The sequence below is a fragment of the Balaenoptera musculus genome, chromosome 11 (assembly GCF_009873245.2).
Source record: "Balaenoptera musculus isolate JJ_BM4_2016_0621 chromosome 11, mBalMus1.pri.v3, whole genome shotgun sequence".
Classification (NCBI taxonomy): domain Eukaryota; kingdom Metazoa; phylum Chordata; class Mammalia; order Artiodactyla; family Balaenopteridae; genus Balaenoptera; species Balaenoptera musculus.
Window position 1 is genome coordinate 14320642 of NC_045795.1, and position 21528 is coordinate 14342169.

Consider the following 21528-nt stretch of genomic DNA (forward strand, 5'->3'; position numbering starts at 1 on the left):
ATTCCAAAGATCAATGGTAATATTTTCCGGCACTAATTTTTAAACTTTAATCCTATAGAGTATTTTATTTGTCATCTCTATTCTGTGTCACATGATTTATGCAATCATTGTCTTGGCTTGAGGCACTTGAAAATAAGGTCTTTTTTTGCATATCAAGGAGTGTATGAAGTTCCAAATATTCTCGCAGATATTATGAGATCACTTGGGGGAAAAGTGCTGCCTCAGCAGAAATGCTGTAGCTGTCACTGATTTGTGGAGACATCAGAGGGAAATGAAGGGAGACCAAAGACTGAATAAAGCAGTCATTTCAAGTATAAGTAATCCCAAGAACAAAGTTTTACTCATTTATAGTTTCCACAATTTTAGAGAGTTAGTGCCTGGGGTTTTTCCTTGGCCCCTTCTGTTTGTGTACAATTATCTTGAGACTGATTTTCCAGCAAATAGTATGCTCAAAAGTGGGAGTAATTCATGAGAATGTATTTATTCAGTGACTCATTAAAACTACATTCACATTTTTACTAAGTGATACAGTTTTGATTTTCTATGTGAACTGTTTGGCATAGCATTATTGACTTATATTTGCTTTGAATATTTATATTTAATGCTTATGAAGTTTTGGCCTCTATTTCCTTTAAATCATCAGTCTAACTTTAATTTTTCTTACCTTAATATAACTGCCTTCCTCTACCTCTCTCTCCTTTTTCTGTTACCTCTAGTTCCTTATCCTCTTCTTAGGAGATAGGGAACCAACCCAGTTTTACCTAAAATTAAAAACTCTTGGCTTGGAAAGCATGCTCTGCAACTACTCATGATTCCCTGTGCTGACTCATCATTCTCTCCCAGGATCTCTGCACCACCCTACATCCCTAATGGTGTCCTACCTTAACCTTTCACCCGACTCTGACTCACTTAACTCTGGCTTTAGGGTCCAGGAGTACATGGTAAGTAGTTTCTCCCTGTTATGGGTTGAATTCTGTTGCCCCAAAAGATATGTTCAAGTCCTAATCCCAGTACTTGTGAATATGACCTTATTTCTAAATCATCTTTGTGGATGTCAGCAAGTTAAAATGAGCTCATACTGGATTAGGATGGGCCCTAGTCCAATGACTGATGTCCTTACAAGCAGAGGGAAATTCGGACACAGACACACAGGAAGAACAACATAAAGACAGAGGCAGAGATTGGAGTGATGCATCTATAAGTCAAAGAATGCCAAGGATTGCCAGCAACCACTAGAAGCTATGCAGAGGCACAGACATATCTTCCTTTACAGCCTCTAGAAGGAGTGAACCTGGCCAACACCTTGGTTTTGGACCTCTAGCTTCAAGAGATGAGAGAATAAATTTCTGTTTTTTTGAGTGACCCAATTTGTGTTAATTTGTTATAGAAGCCCTAGGAAACTAATTTACCTTTCTTTTTATATATTTTAAAAGTTATGTAGTTTTTTTTCTTTTTTTTTTTTTTTTTTGATCTGCAGTAATTTGCAATGTTTATTTTTTTTTTTCACACACACACACTGTATTTTATTTTTACAAGAGATAAATAGACACCAAGCATTGTACATGGATGACCACAACAAAAGCAACAATGATTGCAATTACCAAACATGAAACACACTCATACTATGTCATAATATTGACATTCAGTCCAGTAATCCTCCACTGCAACAGCTACTTTACTTTGCAGTGAAAATTGATTTGTATATTCTTTGCCTCTGAGTCCTTGTGGGATTTTTTTTTTTTTTAATTCAGACAGAAAGTCACAAAAATTATACTCATCCTCATCAGTTCACTCAGTCCCATGTAATTAATTTTTTTTTTCATCTTGATCTTTTGTTAGCACTTTTATGAGTTCATCAGTTTTTCATTAGAGTTCTGAAAATGCTTATTCATTCAGTTCAGCAGTACAGTCAGTTACCAGAAACCTGTACTTGTCAGAGTCTTTTCCATGAATTTCTTGAAGATGAAACCCTTGTATAGGAACATATTTGCAAAATCATCAGAGTACACCCAGAACTGTCTGTAAATGACAAAAGACTTAAAAATGACCATGGTTAAAGATTTGATGAAAGTTCATAATAATGCAGTTGACAAGAAAATTAGTTATTTCTGAGATATATATTTTAAAGTAATAACTAGGATTATTACTTATAACATTATACCAGAATATATAAGATTTTTAGAAATTTCATGTAATGTCTGAAACATTTATATTAACATATTTCCATACAAATAACCCAATGAAAGTTTAGTATTAGTTGTTTTGTTTGTTTTTTTATACTGCAGGTTCTTATTAGGCATCAATTTTATACACATCAGTGTATACATGTCAATCCCAATCGCCCAATTCAGCACACCACCATCCCCACCCCACCGCAGTTTTCCCCCCTTGGTGTCCATATGTCCATTCTCTACATCTGTGTCTCAACTTCTGCCCTGCAAACTGGCTCATCTGTACCATTTTTCTAGGTTCCATATACATGCATTAATATACGATATTTGTTTTTCTCTTTCTGACTTACTTCACTCTGTATGACAGTCTCTAGATCCATCCACGTCTCAACAAATGACTCAATTTCGTTCCTTTTTATGGCTGAGTAATATTCCATTGTATATATGTACCACAACTTCTTTATCCATTCGTCTGTTGATGGGCATTTAGGTTGCTTCCATGACCTGGCTATTGTAAACAGTGCTGCAATGAACATTCAGGTGCATGTGTCTTTTTGAAATACAGTTTTCTCTGGGAATATGCCCAGTAGTGGGATTGCTGGGTCATATGGTAATTCTATTTTTAGTTTTTTAAGGAACCTCCATATTGTTCTCCATAGTGGCTGTATCAATTTACATTCCCACCAACACTGCAAGAGGGTTCCCTTTTCTCCACACCCTCTCCAGCATTTGTTGTTTGTAGATTTTCTGATGATGCCCATTCTAACAGGAGTGAGGTGATACCTCATTGTAGTTTTGATTTGCATTTCTCTAATAATTAGTGATGTTGAGCATCTTTTCATGTGCTTCGTGGCCGTCTGTATGTCTTCTTTGGAGAAATGTCTATTTAGGTCTTCTGCCCATTTTTGGATTGGGGTGTTTGTTTCTTTAATATTGAGCTGAATGAGCTGTTTATATATTTTGGAGATTAATCCTTTGTCCGTTGATTCATTTGCAAATATTTTCTCCCATTCTGAGGGTTGTGTTTTCGTCTTGTTTATGGTTTCCTTTGCTGTGCAAAAGCTTTGAAGTTTCATTAGGTCCCACTTGTTTATTTTTGTTTTTATTTCCATTACTCTAGGAGGTGGATCAAAAAAGATCTTGCTGTGATTTATGTCAAAGAGTGTTCTTCCTATGTTTTCCTCTAAGAGTTTTATAGTGTCCAGTCTTATATTTAGGTCTCTAATCCATTTTGAGTTTATTTTTGTGTATGGTGTTAGGGAGTATTCTAATTTCATTCTTTTACATGTAGCTGTCCAGTTTTCCCAGCACCACTTATTGAAGAGACTATCTTTTCTCCATTGTATATCTTTGCCTCCTTTGTCATAGATTAGTTGACCATAGGTGCGTGGGTTAATCTCTGGGCTTTCTATCTTGTTCCATTGATCTGTTTCTGTTTTTGTGCCAGTACCATATTGTCTTGATTACTGTAGCTTTGTAGTATAGTCTGAAGTCAGGGAGTCTGATTCCTCCACCTCCATTTTTTTCCCTCAAGACTGCTTTGGCTATTCGGGGTCTTTTGTGTCTCCATACAAATTTTAAGATGATTTGTTCTAGCTCTGTAAAAAATGCCATTGGTAATTTGATAGGGATTGCATTGAATCTGTAGATTGCTTTGGGTAGTATACTCATTTTCACAATGTTGATTCTTCCAATCCAAGAACATGGTATATCTCTTCATCTGTTGGTATCATCTTTAATTTCTTTCATCAGTGTCTTATAGTTTTCTGCATACAGGTCTTTTGTCTCCCTAGGTAGGTTTATTCCTAGGTATTTTATTCTTTTTGTTGCAATGGTAAATGGGAGTGTTTCCATAATTTCTCTTTCAGATTTTTCATCATTAGTGTATAGGAATGCAAGAGATTTCTGTGCATTCATTTTGTATCCTGCAACTTTACCATATTCATTAATTAGCTCTAGCAGTTTTCTGGTGGCAGTTTTAGGATTCTCTATGTATAGTATCATGTCATCTGCAAACAGTGACAGTTTTACTTCTTCTTTTCCAATTTGTATTCCTTTTATTTCTTTTTCTTCTCTGATTGCCGTGGCTACGACTTCCAGAACTATGTTGAATAATAGTGGTGAGAGTGGACATCCTTGTCTCATTCCTGATCTTAGAGGAAATGCTTTCAGTTTTTCACCATTGAGAATGATGTTTGCTGTGGGTTTGTCATATATGGCCTTTATTATGTTGAGGTAGGTTCCCTCTGTGCCCACTTTCTGGAGAGTTTTTATCAGAAATGGGTGTTGAATTTTGTCAAAAGCTTTTTCTGCATCTATTGAGATGATCATATGGTTTTTATTCTTCAATTTGTTAATATGGTGTATCACATTGATTGATTTGCGTATATTGAAGAATCCTTGCATCCCTGGGATAAATCCCACTTGATCGTGGTATATGATCCTTTTAATGTGCTGTTGGATTCTGTTTGCTAGTATTTTGTTGAGGATTTTTGCATCTATATTCATCAGTGATATTGGTCTGTAATTTTCTTTTTTTGTAGTGTCTTTGTCTGGTTTTGGTATCAGGGTGATGGTGGCCTCACAGAATGAGTTTGGGAGTGTTCCTTCCTCTGCAATTTTTTGGAAGAGTTTGAGAAGGATGGGTGTTAGCTCTTCTCTAAATGTTTGATAGAATTCACCTGGGAAGCCATCTGGTCCTGGACTTTTGTTTGTTGGAAGATTTTTAATCACAGTTTCAATTTCATTACTTGTGATTGGTCTGTTCATATTTTCTGTTTCTTCCTGGTTCAGTCTTGGAAGGTTATACCTTTCTAAGAATTTGTCCATTTCTTCCAGGTTGTCCATTTTATTGGCATAAAGTTGCTTGTAGTAGTCTCTTAGGATGCTTTGTATTTCTGCGGTGTCTGTTGTAACTTCTCCTTTTTCATTTCTGATTTTATTGATTTGAGTCCTCTCCCTCTTTTTCTTGATGAGTCTGGCTAATGGCTTATCAATTTTGTTTATCTTCTCAAAGAACCAACTTTTAGTTTTATTGATCTTTGCTATTGTTTTCTTTGTTTCTATTTCATTTATTTCTGCTCTGATCTTTATGATTTCTTTCCTTCTGCTAACTTTGGGTTTTGTTTATTCTTCTTTCTCTAGTTTCTTTAGGTGTAAGGTTAGATTGTTTACTTGAGATTTTTCTTGTTTCTTTAGGTAGGCTTGTATAGCTATAAACTTCCCTCTTAGAACTGCTTTTGCTGCATCCCATAGGTTTTGGGTTGTCGTGTTTTCATTGTCATTTGTCTCTAGGTATTTTTTGATTTCCTCTTTGATTTCTTCAGTGATCTCTTGGTTATTTAGTAACGTATTGTTTAGCCTCCATGTGTGTGTCTTTTTTACGTTTTTTTCCCTGTAATTCATTTCTAATCTCATAGCGTTGTGGTCCGAAAAGATGCTTGATATGATTTCAATTTTCTTAAATTTACTGAGGCTTGATTTGTGACCCAAGATGTGATCTATCCTGGAGAATGTTCCGTGCGCACTTGAGAATGTGTAATCTGCTGTTTTTGGATGGAATGTCCTATATATATCAGTTAAATCTATCTGGTCTATTGTGTCATTTAAAGCTTGTGTTTCCTTATTTATTTTCATTTTGGATGATCTGTCCATTGGTGTAAGTGAGGTGTTAAAGTCCCCCACTATTATTGTGTTACTGTCGATTTCCTCTTTTATAGCTGTTAGCAGTTGCCTTATGTATTGAGGTGCTCCTATGTTGGGTGCATATATATTTATAATTGTTATATCTTCTTCTTGGATTGATCCCTGGATCATTATGTAGTGTCCTTCCTTGTCTCTTGTAACATTCTTTATTTTAAAGTCTATTTTATCTGATATGAGTATAGCTACTCCAGCTTTCTTTTGATTTCCATTTGCATGGAATATCTTTTTCCATCCCCTCACTTTCAGTCTGTATGTGTCCCTAGGTCTGAAGTGGGTCTCTTGTAGACAGCACGTATATGGGTCTTGTTTTTGTATCCATTCAGCCAGTCTATGTCTTTTGGTTGGGGCATTTAATCCATTCACGTTTAAGGTAATTATCGATATGTATGTTCCTATGACCATTTTCTTAATTGTTTTGGGTTTGTTTTTGTAGGTCCTTTTCTTCTCTTGTGTTTCCCACTTAGAGAAGTTCCTTTAGCATTTGTTGTAGAGCTGGTTTGGTGGTGCTGAATTCTGTTAGCTTTTGCGTGTCTGTAAAGCTTTTGATTTCTCCATCAAATCTAAATGAGATCCTTGCCGGGTAGAGTAATCTTGGTTGTAGGTTCTTCCCTTTCATCACTTTAAGTATATCATGCCACTCCCTTCTGGCTTGCAGAGTTTCTGCTGAGAAATCAGCTGTTAACCTTATGGGAGTTCCCTTGTATGTTATTTGTCATTTTTCCCTTGCTGCTTTCAATAATTTTTCTTTGTCTTTAATTTTTGCCACTTTGATTACTATGTGTCTCGGCGTGTTTCTCCTTGGGTTTATTCTGTATGGGACTCTCTGCACTTCCTGGACTTGGGTGGCTATTTCCTTTCCCATGTTAGGGAAGTTTTCGACTATAATCTCTTCATATATTTTCTCTGGTCCTTTCTCTCTCTCTTCTCCTTCTGGGACCCCTATAATGCGAATGTTGTTGCGTTTAATGTTGTCCCAGAGGTCTCTTAGGCTGTCTTCATTTCTTTTCATTCTTTTTTCTTTAGTCTGTTCCGCAGCAGTGAATTCCACCATTCTGTCTTCCAGGTCACTTATCTGTTCTTCTGACTCAGTTATTCTGCTATTGATTCCTTCTAGTGTAGTTTTCATTTCAGTTATTGTATTGGTCATCTCTGTTTGTTTGTTCTTTAATTCTTCTAGGTCTTTGTTAATCATTTCTTGCATCTTCTCAGTCTTTGCCTCCATTCTTATTCCGACGTCCTGGATCATCTTCACTATCATTATTCTGAATTCTTTTTCTGGAAGGTTGCCTATCTCCACTTCATTTAGTTGTTTTTCTGGGGTTTTTTCTTGTTCCTTCATCTGGTACATAGCCCTCTGCCTTTTCATCTTGTCTATCTTTCTGTAACTGTGGGTTTTGGTCCACAGGCTGCAGGATTGTAGTTTTTCTTGCTTCTGCTGTCTGCCCTCTGGTGGTTGAGGCTGTCTAAGAGGCTGGATGGGAGGCTCTGGTGGTGGGTAGAGCTGACTGTTGCTGTGGAGGTCAGAGCTCAGTAAAACCTTAATCCACTTGACTGTTGATGGGTGGGGCTGGGTTCCCTCCCTGTTGGTTGTTTTGCCTGAGGCAACCCAACACTGGAGCCTACCCGTGCTCTTTGGTGGGGTTAATGGCAGACTCTGGGAGGGCTCACGCCAAGGAGAACTTCCCAGAACCTCTGCTGCCAGTGTCCTTATCCCCACGGTGAAACAGAGCCACCACCCGCCTCTGCAGGAGACCCCCCAACACCAGCAGGTAGGTCTGGTTCAGTCTCCCCCAGGGTCACTGCTCCTTCCCCTGGGTCCCGATGCACACATTACTTTGTGTGTGTCCTCCAAGAGCAGGGTCTCTGTTTCCCCCAGTCCTGTCAAAGTCCTGCAATCAATTCCCATTAGGCTTCAAAGTCTGATTGTCTAGGAATTCCTCCTCCCGTTGCCGGACCCCCAGGTTGGGAAGCCTGACGTGGGGCTCAGAACCTTCACTCCAGTGGGTGGACTTCTGTGGTATAAGTGTTCGCCAGTCTGTGAGTCACCCACCCAGCAGTTATGGGATTTGATTTTACTCTGATTGCACCCCTCCTACCGTCTCACTGTGGCTTCTCCTCTGTCCTTGGACGTGGGGTATCCTCCTTGGTGAAGTCCAGGGTTATCCTGTCAATGATTGTCCAGCAGCCAGTTGTGATTCTGGTGCTCTCGCAAGAGGGAGTGAGAGCACGTCCTTCTACTCCGCCATCTTGGTTAATCCTCAGTTTTTTTTCTAGTTTAAAAAGAAAGAGAAAAAGAGGTTCTTTTTTCTTGCTTCAATTACTATGACACTTTTATTGTATTTTAGGCTTCATTGAGATAAAATTGACATATAACATTGTGTAAGTTTAAGGTGTACAATGTGATGATTTGAGACATGTATATTTTGTGAATGTTTATCACAATAAACTTAGTTAATGCATCCTTTACCTCATATAATTACAAATTTGTTGTTATGGTGAGAACATTAAAGCTGTACTCTCACAGCAACTTTCAAGTACACAATACAGTTTTGTTAACTATAGTCACCATGCTGTGTATTAGATCCCCAGAGCTTATTCATCTTATAACTGAAAGTTTGTACCTTTGACCAACATTTCCCATTTCCCTCATCCCTAAACACCTGGCAACCATCATTCTACTCTTTGTTTCCATGCGTTTAATGTTTTTACGTTCTGTTTATAACTGAGATCATACAATATTTGTCTTTCTCTGTCTGACTTATCTCACGTAGCATAATGCTCTCAAGGTCCATCCATGTTGTTGCAAATGGCAGGATTTCCTTCTTTTTATTGCTGAATAATATTCCTGTGTGTGTGTGTGTGTGTGTGTGTGTGTATCACATCGTCCTTATCCATTCATCTATCAAAGGACACAGGTTGTATCCATGTCCTAGCTATTGTAAATAATGCTGCAGTGAAAATGAGAGTGCAGATATCTCTTAGAAATCCTGATTTCATCTTCTTTAGATATATACCCAAAGTGGGATTGCTGGATCACATGGTAGTTCTATTTTTAATTTTTTGAGGAAACTCCATAATGTTTTCCACAGTGGCTGTACCAATTTACACTCCTACCAACAGTGCACCAGGATTTCATTTTCTCCTCATCCTGGCCAGCATTTGTTACCACTTGTCTTTTTGATAATAGCCAATCTAACAGGTATGAGGTGTATCTCACTGTGGTTTTGATTTGCATTTCCCTGATGGTTAATCATGTACCTTTTCATGTACTTGTTGGCCATTTGTATGTCTTCTTTGGAAAAATGTCTGTTCAAGTCCTCTGCCCATTTTTTACAGCAGGTTTTTTTTGTTTTTGTTTTTTTTGCTACTGAGTTATATGAATTCCTTATATTTTGGATCTTAGCCCTTTATCAGATGTATATATGGCTTGCAAATATTTTCTGCCATTTTTCAGGTTGCCTTTTCATTTTGTTGATTGCTTTTTGATGTACAGGAGCTTCTGAGTTTGATGTAGTCCCACTTGTTAATTTTCGCTTTTATTGCTTGTGTTTTTGGTGTCATATCCAAAAAAATCATTACTAAGAACGATGTCGAGGAGCTTTTAATCTTATGTTTTCTTCTAGGAGTCTTACAGCCTTAATCCATTTCAAGTTAATTTTTGTGAATGGTGTAAGAGAAGGGTCCAATTTCATTGTTTTGAATGTGGATATCCAGTTTTCTCAGCACCATTTATTGAAGAAACTATTCTTTCCTTATTGAGTATTATTCTTGGATACCTTGTCAAATATTGGTTGAACATATCTGCATGTATTTATTTCTGGGCTCTCAATTCTGTTCCACTGGTCTATATGTCTATTTTGAGGCCAGTATGGTACTGTTTTGATTAATATTGCTTTGTACTTCAGTTTGAAATCAGAAAGTGTGATGCTTCCAGCTTTGTTCTTTCTCAAGATTTCTTTAGCCATTTGGGGTCTTTTTTGTTCCATGTGAATTTTAGCATTTTTTTTTTCTATTTCTGTGAAATATGGCATTGGAATTTTGATAGAAGTTGTATGTAATCTATAGATTACTTTGGGTAGTATGGACATTTAAACAATATTAACTCTTCCAATCCATGAATATGAGCTATCTTTCAATGTGTTTTTGTCTTCTTCAGTTTCTTTCTTCAACGTCTTATGGTTTCCTGTGTATAGATATTACATTTCCATGTTTAAATTTATTCCTAAGCATTTTATTATTTTTGATGCTGTTGTAAAATGGGATTATTTCCTTTATTTCTTTTCAGATAGTTCATTGTCAGTGTATAGAATCCATTCATTTTTGTATGTTCATTTTGTATCCTGAAACTGTACGATGTTTATTAAGTATTGATAGGTTTTTGTTTTGTTTTGTTTATTTTGTGGAGTCTTCAGAATTTTCTTTATACAAGATTATGTAATCAACAAACAGATAATTTTAATCCTTTCTTTTTGATTTGGATGCCTTTTATTTCTTTTTCTTGCTTGATTGTTCTGGCTAGGACTTTCAGTATTATACTGAATAGAAGTGGTTAGCATGGGGAGCCTTGTTTTGTTCCTGATCTTAGAGGGAAAGCGTTCAACTTTTCACCATTGAGTATGATGTTAGCTATGGGTTTTTTGTATATGGCCTTTATTATGTTGAGGTACATTCCTTCTATACCCAATTTGTTGAGAATATTTATCATGAAAGGATGTTGAATTTTGTCAAATGCTTTTTCTGCATCTATTCAGATGGTCATATGATTTTTGTCTCTCATTCTATTAATATGGTGTATCACATTTACTGATTTGCGTATACTGAAACATCTTTGCCTCCCAGGGATAAATCCCAGTTGATTGTGCTGTATTATCCTTTTAATGAGCTCTTGAATTTGGTTTCCTAGTATTTTGTTGAGAATTTTTGCGTCTGTATTGATCAGGGATGTTGGCCTATAGTTTTCTTTTCTTGTAGCATCCTTATCTGCCTTTGGTATCAGGGTAATGCTGGCCTCATAAAATGACTTTGGAAGTGTTACTTTCTCTTCAATTTTTTTGGGAAGAGTTTGAGAAGAATTGGCATTAATTCTTTAAATGTTTCGTAGAATTTATCCGTGAAGCCTTTTGGTCCTGGGCTTTTGTTTGTTGAGAAGTTTTGGTTACTGATTCAATCTCCTTACTTGTTATTGGTCTGATCAGATTTTCTATTTTTTCATGATTAAGACTTGGTAGGTTATGTTTCTAGGAATTTATCTATTTCTTCAAGGTTGTCCAATTTGTTGGTATGTAATTGTTCATAGTAGTCTCTTATGATCCTTTCTATTTCTGTTGTTTCAGTTGTAATGTTTCCTTTTTCATTTGTAATTTTATTTATTTGAGTTGTTGCTCTCTTTTTCTTGGTAAGTGCAACTAAAGTTTTGTCAGTTTTGTTTATCTTTTCAAAAACCCAACTCTTAGTTTCATTGATCTTTTCTATTATTTTTCTATTCTTTGTTTCATTTATTTCTGCTCTGATTTTTGTTATCTCCTTCCTTCTGCTAACTTTCAGCTCAGTTTGTTCTTAGTTTTCTAGTTCCTTAAGGTATAAAGTGAGGTTGTTTATTTGAGATCTTTCTTTTATCTTAATGTAGGCATTTATCCCTATAAATGTCCCTCTCATCACTGCTTTTGCTGCAACCCATAAGTTTTGGTATGTTGTGATTTCATTTTTGTTTGATCCCAAAGCAGGATCTTCTTGGGTTGCCCCAAAAAACTGGGGAAGCTGATTGTTCACCCTACTCTTTCTTTCCCTGTGAGGGGAACTCTTTGTAGCTAGGGAGTTTCTTCTTGTCACTGAGCAAGGCCAGGTTGGGGATGGGATGATGCAGGTAAAAATGAAACTATTTTCTTTCCCTTTTTGTGTGGTTAGTCTCAAGTTTTTTGTTTCAATATGTTATTGAAGTGTCTTAAGTAGACTCCAGAGCTCTCCAACTATGTTTTGTTTGTAAATATCTGTCTAAATGTTGATCCTTGTGGGGAGATGTAGGCTGGGGTCTCTTACTCCACCATCTTGGTGACATCACTCACTATGATGCTTTTAACTAGTTACTGTGAGTCAGAATCATGGAAGCTCACAATTCAAGGGAAGGGAGCTAAGGGATTGTCTAACTAGAGTTTCATGGCAGGCAAGTGATTTGCCAATAGTCACACTGTTAGTAGTAAAGTAGAAAGAAGACAACCTGGTATGGTAGAATATACACAGATCTTGGTGTCACATAGACTTCAGTTGCAATCCATCTCTACAGCTCATTACTTATAAAAATTTTTAAACTCTTCTGGCCTTTAGTCTCCTCACTGGTAAATGGAAGAAAACCACCTGCTTCTCAGGAATATTGTATGGAAAAAGGAATTGTCTTAGTTAATTCAGGCTGCTATAAAAAAAATAGCATAGATTGTGTGGCTTAAACAACATTTATTTCTCACAGTTCTGGAGGTTGGGAAGTCCAAGATCAGGGGGCAGCATGGTCAAGTTCTAGTGAGGGTTCTCTTCCTGGTCAGATGACTGCCTTCTTGCTGCATCCTCACAGAGAAGGGAGGGAGAGGGAAGAGAGATTGAGAGAGAGCTCTCCAGTCTCTTCTTTTAAGGGCACTAATCCCATCATGAGGGTCCTACCCTCATGACCTCATCTAAACCTAAACCTAATTAATTCCCAAAGACCCTGCCTCCCAATGCCATCACTTTGGAAGTTAGGATTTTAACACATGAATTTTGGGGTCACACACATTCATCTCATAACCTGAATAATAACTTAAAGTCCCTAAAGAAACTGGCTATGGAATACTTGACAAATGTATGTTTTCTTCTAAGTTCCTCTTCCTGTCTGTAATTAGCTAGTGAAATTTTCCAGCTCTCTGTGTTGGGGCATTGCATTAGATCATTTTCTTTGTGAAGTGGTGCTGGTATCTGGTAAGTGACTGCATGTTTAAGATACCCGTAGTATCCAAGGACTAGTACATGCCAATACTCTCTTTTACTCTGGCAGTAGAAAGCTTGAAAATGGCAGTAATTGTTTTTATGTTTACAACAGTTTTTATGAATGTTTGGAGAGACAATTTTTAAGTAGCTTGTTGTACCTCTTCCCTGTTTAGAGTCACTACTGAAGCCTTACTAGAAATGGGAAGTTTGCTTGGTGTAATGGAGAGAACACTACTTTAAGTCAGTGCTTAAATCTGACAAATTTGAATCTGTATTTAGGCTTCATCAGATACAGTTTATAGTGTTTGGAATATTATTTCACCTTCATGAAGTTCAGTTTTGACATATCTCAAATGGGGCTGAAAGTTTATTTTTAAGATCAAATGGGGTATATGTGTGTATATATCTATATATCAATGTAAGGAATTGAGGAGGGAAAGAGCTATGACAGAAAGGCAATGTTCTTGCCATATAATATGTGAAGATAAAACCCTAAGCTACTAACAGTGTGACTGTGTGCAAGTCACTCATCCCCCATGGGACCCTAACGCAATGTCTTGATTCATTTGAAATCAGTGTGTATTCACAGAATGCCTGGCCTGTTTAAGACAACATAGCTGAAATCAGAGCTCTACCTTATGTCAAGGTTTTATCCTACCAGGTGGTCTTTGAGTTAATTAGCCATCTTGAATACTGTGCAAATGTTTTTACTGAATTCTTAAAGAAGATAAGACCCCAAATATCCCACTTAGCTTGGGACTATGCAAAAAGAGTTTACTGAAGCATGTCCAGATATTTCATAACTAAGGTACTGTTTTTACCTTTATTAGCAAAGGGCAAACAGAATTCTAAGTCTACCCTCTAGTTACACCCCCTTAGTTCCCATAAAAGTCTTAGAAATGTCCCCAGTGTCAGGAAACCTTGGTATTAGAAGCTCTACTTAGAATCGTTATCTTGGATAGGTAGAATGAGTTAGCTTAATCTTCATTGCATACTACCACAGGTCATGCTGTGGCCAAAGGAGGGTAGCAGACACACACTTGGATGACCCCCTAATGATCACATCCTTGTGTAATCAACTCCCCTTGAGTGTGAGTGGAAGCTGTGACTTGCTTCTAACTGATAGAATATGGCAAAGGTAATAGATGTCACTCCTGTGATTATGTTATAGTATAAAAGACTGTCTTGCTGGTAGACTAGCTCTTGAGACTCTCTCTTTCTCACTGGATTTAAAGAAGTGGTCAGCCATACTGGGGGGGTGGTCCATGTAGCAAGAAGCTGGGGGAAGCTTTTAGGAGCTGAGGGTGACTTTCAGTTGAAAACCAATTAGAATCCTGGGCCCTTGGTCCTATTGTAAGGAAATGAATTCTGCCAACAGCCTGAGCGAGCTTGGAAGTGGATTCTTCCCCAGTCCAGCTTCCAGATGAGACCATAGCTCCAGCTGACACCTTGATTACAACCTTCTGGGGCCCAGAGCTGAGGACCCAGTTAAGTTGTGCTTGGACTTGTGATCCACAGAACATATGACAAAATGATACTTATTGTTTTAAGTCTCTAAGTTTGCAGAAATTTGTTACCCAGAAATAGATAATTTATATAATAAAGTAGATATTCTATTGTATGCAATTTTCTATATATATATATTTATAATTGGAAAAATAGATTTGTATTCTATATTTAAAAATATTTTCAAGTTACTTTCTTTTTAGTATAAGAAGCAAAGAAGGCAGTAATAGTATCTTACCAAATATTATAAACCACATCTAAAGTACTATGCTTTTAAACCTGCTCTAAGCCTTTAAATGTACAAAGCAGGTGTGAACTTTAAAAACAGTTTTCTACCCCATGTGTGTAGTCTGCTACACTAACATTTGGGGTTGGGAGGGAAAGGAGACATTATAAAATGTTCATTGATGAGTGATACACTGATTGCATATGACAACTTCCTTTCAGCAAGATATAGTGCATTCAACCATTTGAGTTTTATTTAGTATTTTTTCTCCCAGAAATCATTATAGATGCTTTTAGTTTGGTAACAGACAGATTGGCAAAAAAATAGATGATTGGCAAAAGTCTGGGCTCTGGAGGCCTCATGAATTAGGTATTGCCCTGGTACAGCCTCAAAGAGTTTCCACTGGCGGGAACTTGCCTTTCTTTTTGGTGAGTCCCAATATTCCTCTGGGTTAAGCCCAGGGATAGGAAGCCAGGGCCCAAGTACTAAAGTTTAATGAGCCAGTCATGCAACAACAGGAGATTTAGCTCCTCAGAGTCTGAGATGATTTCTACTTCACAGCACAAAGCCACTTAATAAGAACACATAAAACTTTGCTTCTTTTTTTTCTTCAAGAGAATGTACAGAATTTATCAGAAAAGGGAGTACAACTCAAATTCACAGAGTGTTTCTTCTTTTCAAATAGCATATCAATGAATACAAGCATACCTTGGAAAAATTGCAGGTTCAGTTTCAGATCACCACAATAAAGCGAATATCACAATAAGGTGAGTCATATGAATTTTTTGGTCTTCCAGTGCATATAAAAGTTATGTTTACACTATACTGTAGCCTATTAAGTGTGCAATAGCATTATATCTAAAAAAATACATACATTAATTAAATACTACTTTATTGCTAAAAAATGCTAAGTTTCATCTGAACTTTCAATGAGTCGTAATCTTTTTGCAATAGTAACATCAAAGATTGCTGATCACAGATCACCATAACAAATACAATAATAATGAAAACGTTTGAACTCTTGTGAGAATTACCAAAATGTGACACAGACATGAAATGAACAAATGCTGTTGGAAAAATGGTACCAATAGACTTGCTTGACACAGGGTTGCTACAAATCTTCATGCCTTAGCTGCATGATGGAACCTCCTGAGAGATTTAAAAATCCCAATGCCCAGGTCTTACTACAGAATTATGTCAGAACCTCTGGGGCTAGGTTGAAGTCATCAGTTATTTTTGAAGCTCCTCAGATGATTTCCAAGGTGAAGCTAGTGTTGAGAATTATAGGGACTTTAATTTCTATTTTAGACTCACACTTTCACTGTAGTCACACATTTGATGTCTTGAACTAAAATGTAATTCAAGTAAAACTCAGGAAATAAGCAAAAACACACAAAGAAACTAATAAAACCAAAGGACAAAATAACAGCAGCAGGACTTCCCTGGTGGTGCAATGGTTAAGAACTGCCTGCTAAAGCAGGGGACACGGGTTCGAGCCCTGGTCTGGAAGATCCCTCAGGCCACAAAACAACTAAGCCCGTGCACCACAACTACTGAGCCTGCCCTCTAGAGCCCATGAGCCACAACTACTGAGCCCCTGTGCTGCAACTACTGAAGCCCACGCACCTAGAGCCCGTGTTCTGCAATAAGTGAAGCCGCTGCAATGAGAAGCCCACTCACTGCAATGCAGAGTAGCCCCTGCCCACCACAACTAGAGAAAGACCACGTGCAGCCATGAAGACCCAACACAGCCAAAATAAATAAATTAAAAAAATAATAACAACAATAACAACAATAGCAACAACTATATACTTTTTATTCTCCCAAAGGTGCATTTACTCTTTCATCAGACACTTTATGTGCACCTATTTTAATTTTCACACCCTGCTAAGGACTGGTATTCAGAAACAATGACCCAGGCCCTGACCATACAGAATTTTGATGTAAATAAATCAATAGTTATAACTTCAATAGTAGAGCTATTATTGAGTAATATATAGAGTGTTAGATAAGCATAGAAATGAGGAATATAATACAGATAGGGCTAGGGTTATGAGAGCCTATGGAATGAGTTGATACTTGATTTGAGTCTCAATGAAAGGAGATTGACTCAGATGGAAAAGCAGGGGAAGAGCATTAATAATATGATGGAACAGCATGTGTGAAGGCATAGGGGTAAGGAAAAACATGGCCCTTGTAGGCAGAATAATGTCCTCCCCCCACTCTCAAAGGTGTCCACATCTTAACCCCTGGAACTTGTGGACATGTTATATTGCATAGCATGGGGAAATTAAAGTTGCAGGTGAAATTAAGTTTACTAGTCAGCTGACTTTAAAATAAGGAGATTTTCTTGGATTATACAGATAAATCTGTATAATCTGTATATCAGATAAATCTGATAAATCACAAAGATTCTTTAAAGTGGAAGAGGGAGACAGAAAGGAGGTCAGAGTCAGAGAGAGAGATATGAAAATGCTACACTGCTGGCTTTGAAGCTGGAGAAAGGGGCCAGGAGCCAAGGAATGCAGATGGACTTGAGAAGCTCAAAAAGGCAAGATATCAGATTTTCCCAAAGAGCCACCAGAAGGAATGAAGCCCTACCATCACCTTGATTTTAGGCTTCTGACCTTCATAACTATGAGATAATAAATCTGTGTTTTTCAAGCTACTAAATTCTTGGTAATTTGTTACAGCAACAGTAGGAAGCTAATGCAGTCCCTTGCAGGGAACTCCAAGTGGATTTACGTTTGTGATAAAGTGTTAGTGAGCCGTTGAATGACTTTCAGCAGGGTAGGAAATGAAGCAGAATCATATTGTAGAAAAGCCACACCTGTAGCAGTGTTGATAATGGTTTGAAATAGGATTACATGCAGAAGGGAGCAGGATATGAATAGAAAGATTAGAGGGGAGACTAATGTAATTTGAGCAAGACTAGTAAAAAGAATGGTAATAGTTGCTTTTCTTTTGAGGACGTCCTTATGCATAACACTGCATTTTACACCTTAAATTCTAATTTTTAAATCTTAAAAAAAAACCTCTCAAATGAAGTTTTAATACCCACATTTTATGGGTGAGGAAACTGAGGCTCAGAGAATTTAATAAAGTTGCACAGCATTATACAACTAATTAGTGGTGAGCTCAATTTGGAACCAGGTCTGTTGACCTCAAAGCCCATGGATTTTCCAGTATATCACTCACTGTATCCGAAAAGAAAGACAGATAGCAGCTAACCTGAGAATGAATGAGAAGATTTTTAAAAGTGCAGGAAATCAGGGCCACTGGAAACAGTCTATAGCACTACAGAAGCATTTGAGGGTTTTAGAATAGTAAATGAAGTTCAAGAAAATGAGCCTCAGTCATGAAGGGAGAAAAAGGTTAAACATTGACTTTGCTTTTTTTCTATTAAATATTTAAACTGTTTATAACTGTACCATCAACATTTAATAAGAATATAAAATATTTGCTGTCTTTGAGGATCCATACTGTTTAGTACAGTCTGATGGGTGAGGATTTAGCTGATATAAATCAGTGCAGAGTGGGTGCAGCTGGGTGTATTAGGTAATAGAGTACAACACCAAGTGGAAATCAAGAAAGATGTCTTGATTTCTGTAACATGAATTTCTGTAGGATAATAAAAGAAGTCACGGTCAGGGAAGTTCATAGATCTACTCAAACATCTACATAATTATGAAGGATGACCACGTGTATGGTGGATGAGCTTCAGCTCCTTTAGTATGTTGTCAAAAATCCTAACGTTCTAATTGTTCTCAATAAGGCTGAGGATCACTGAACTATGCTCTGTTCGTTTCTGCTTCTTCAGTGCCTAATAGGGATTTGTTAACTTGACTAAATGCATTTTAAAGTACATTTTTCATATAATTGTTACTGGTTTTGGTTATATGCCGCTGCCAAGATTTTAGCCCTCATCAATTATAGCTCCAGTCCATTTATTCAATGATATCTTAAGGAAATCTAAATTCTTAGTTCGTACTATTAATTCATAATGAATATTGCCTGAGATAAGAGTGACTTTGATTGTGCTAAAATATTTACTTTTATAATCCAAAGAGATTATCATTAAATTATATTTGCTTCAGTGGGATATGGTGTGTGCTATAACTATGATATCTGGTTTGAGTGTGATTTGGCTCACAAGGCCACAATGGTGTGAATGTTTTCTGTGAACTCATGCAGAGAATTGAAAAAGAACATCTGAAAGGAGAGAAAAGCATAGATAGGGCTTCACCTCTTTGATCTCAAAAATGAACACACACCAATGTTAAGATGGACAGAGAGACACGAGATCCCCAGAAAGGAGAGTGAAATCGATGAGCTGACTCAGAAAATGCAGAGCAAAACAAAACAGCACAGACTAAAAAGTAGAAAAGCTGTCAATAGGTCAGAGGTTTAGAGATGCTGAGTTAAAGAGATATGACAGACTACTGAGACGAAGAAATTCTGCTCACTGCTTACATGGATCAATAAGAGGGAGGCCATTAAAATACGTCCTCTTGTATGTGTTATAATACATCTGTCTAAAATCAGGCTCACTTCAATTCCCAGACTGTTCATCTTTCAGACACAAGTTTTTTTGTTTTTTTTTTTTTATAAAGTTTCCCTTTGAGATTTTTTAGAAAAATTTTTATTTATTTTATCTTTGACTGTGTTGGGTCTTTGTTGCTGTGCGCAGGCTTTCTCTAGTTGCGGCGAGCAGGGGCTATTCTTCGTTGCAGTGTGCGGGCTTCTCATTGCGGTGGCTTCTCTTGCTGTGGAGCATGGGCTCTAGGTACGCAGGCTTCAGTAGCTATGGCACGTGGGCTCGGTAGTTGTGGCTCGCGGGCTCTAGAGCACAGGCTCAGTAGTTGTGGCTCATGGGCTTAGTTGCTCTGCGGCATGTGGGATCTTCCCGGACCAGGGCTCGAACCCGTGTCCCCTGCATTAGCAGGCGGATTCTTAACCACTGCACCACCAGGGAAGCCCCAGACACAAGTTTTAAATCAAGCTTAGCTTGTGCTGAATCCTCAATATACATGCTTTCAAGGATTAGGTATGCATTAGGAGTTTATTAAATGCTGAGATTCAGTGAATACTATAGTTGCTAACATTTAGGGCAATTGGATTTTTTTTTTTACCAGTTTCTGGAGGTCCTTTTAGTTCAGGGGTCCCCAAGTGCTGACTCAGAGACTAGCTGTGTCAGAATCATTTTGAAAGAATATATAAAATATAGCTTTGTAGTTCCCTCCCCTGGAGATTCTGATTCAAAGTGAGAGTGCCCAGGCATCTGTATTTTTATAAGTGCCTGGAGATATAATGCAGATGTTGGCAAACTTTTTCTGTAAAGGTCAAGAAAGTAAGTATTTCAGACTTTGTGGGCCATGTGCTCTCTGTTATAACCACTCAACTCTACCATTGTAGCCTGAAAGTAAACATAGGCAACACGTAGGCAAATGAGCATGACTGTGTTCCAATAAAACTTATTTACAACAGGCAGCAGGTTCCCCAAACAATTAAACATAGAAATACCATATGATCTAGAAATTTCATCCTAGACATGTACCCAAAACATCAAAAGCAGGGACCTGAACAGATACTTGTACACCCATGTTCGGAGCAGCATTATTCACAATTGCCAAAAGGTGGAAGCAGCACAAGCTTTTATCAGTAAATGAACAGATAAGCAAAATGTGGTATATACATACAGTGGAACATATTCAGCCTTAAAAAGGAATGCAATTCTGACACATGCTACAACATGGGTGAACTTTGAGAACATTATGGAAGTGAAATAAGCCTGACGCAAAAGGACAAACATTGTATGATTCCACTTATATGAAGTACCTAGAGTAGTCAAATTCATAGAGAAAGAAAGAAAGAATCATGGTTACCAGGGTCTGGGGAGGGGAGAAATGGGGAGTTATTGTCTAACAGGTACAAAATTTTGGTTTGGGATGATGAAAAATTCTGGAGATAGATGGTTGTGATGATTGCATAACAATGTGAATGTACTTAATGCCATTGAATTGTACTGAGGAAGCTTAAATGGTGAATGTTTGTTATGTATATTTTACTATAATAAAAGTAGATTAAAAACATAAGGAGCAGAAAAACAAAAACAAAAAATAAAGAACAAATGGCAGAAGACACAGATTTGACTCATGGTTATAGTTTACCAGCCCTTGGTCTAATGGCTAGCCAGCATAGGGAATCACCACTAATAGTTTATTTCCTTTTGGATTTAGTATGGCAACCAAACCACCTTCACTTTTCTTTGATTTGAATTTTTTTTTTCAAAAATGAGAATCTCTGGTGTTTAACATTGTTACACAATCTTTGCCAACTTCTATGGAAAACAGGTTTCTCTTAGTGTCATATTCAGATAAAATTACATACTATATTGTTATGATCTACTTTCATCTTCCAAAATCCATCTGCCACTAAATACTAGATAAAGTTTTCCAGGAGGAAATATTCCAAATGCATTGCATGCCTTCACTGTTTATTTCTCTCTTTGTCTGTGTGTCCTTTGCCCTTGATTCTTGTGTCAGTTAAATTGCTTCTCTTCTCATACAGACAGAGAGGCTGGAAGTGTTCCTCCCAAACTATTCCTTGTTGAACAGTGGCGTGGAAGTCTGTCTCTGCCTTCTATGGAGACACGAGGAGTTTGGCGGTAAGTATTCTTCTCCAAATGCTATTGATTTACTTATCTTTCCCCAATGATAGTTTAAATATCAAACTTTAACAAAGTGCCTATTCAATTAACGAATTTGGAATGAGTGAATTTGTACAAATTAATACGGTTTTATTATTTATAAAGGAATCACCGACTATTTTTATATATAAAACTGGAATGATATTTAACATGAGGCGATCATGGCTGTTTTATCTATAGAAATTTCTTCAATACAGCAAAATTTTGTACTTTAAAGACTGACATAAGAGTGAAAAGATGTAAAACTAGTTCCCTTATTC

At 37.2% G+C, this 21528-nt stretch overlaps 1 long non-coding RNA gene across 1 annotated transcript in view; it reads left to right on the forward strand.

Moving 5' to 3' along the window:
• Window positions 1–15320, forward strand: part of LOC118903122 — a 166942-nt gene extending 151622 nt beyond the window's left edge. Inside the window, exon 4 of the long non-coding RNA XR_005021721.1 lies at window positions 15245–15320. This is a non-coding gene — a long non-coding RNA (uncharacterized LOC118903122). The remainder of the gene's footprint in view (window positions 1–15244) is intronic.
• The last annotated feature ends 6208 nt before the right edge of the window (window positions 15321–21528 follow it).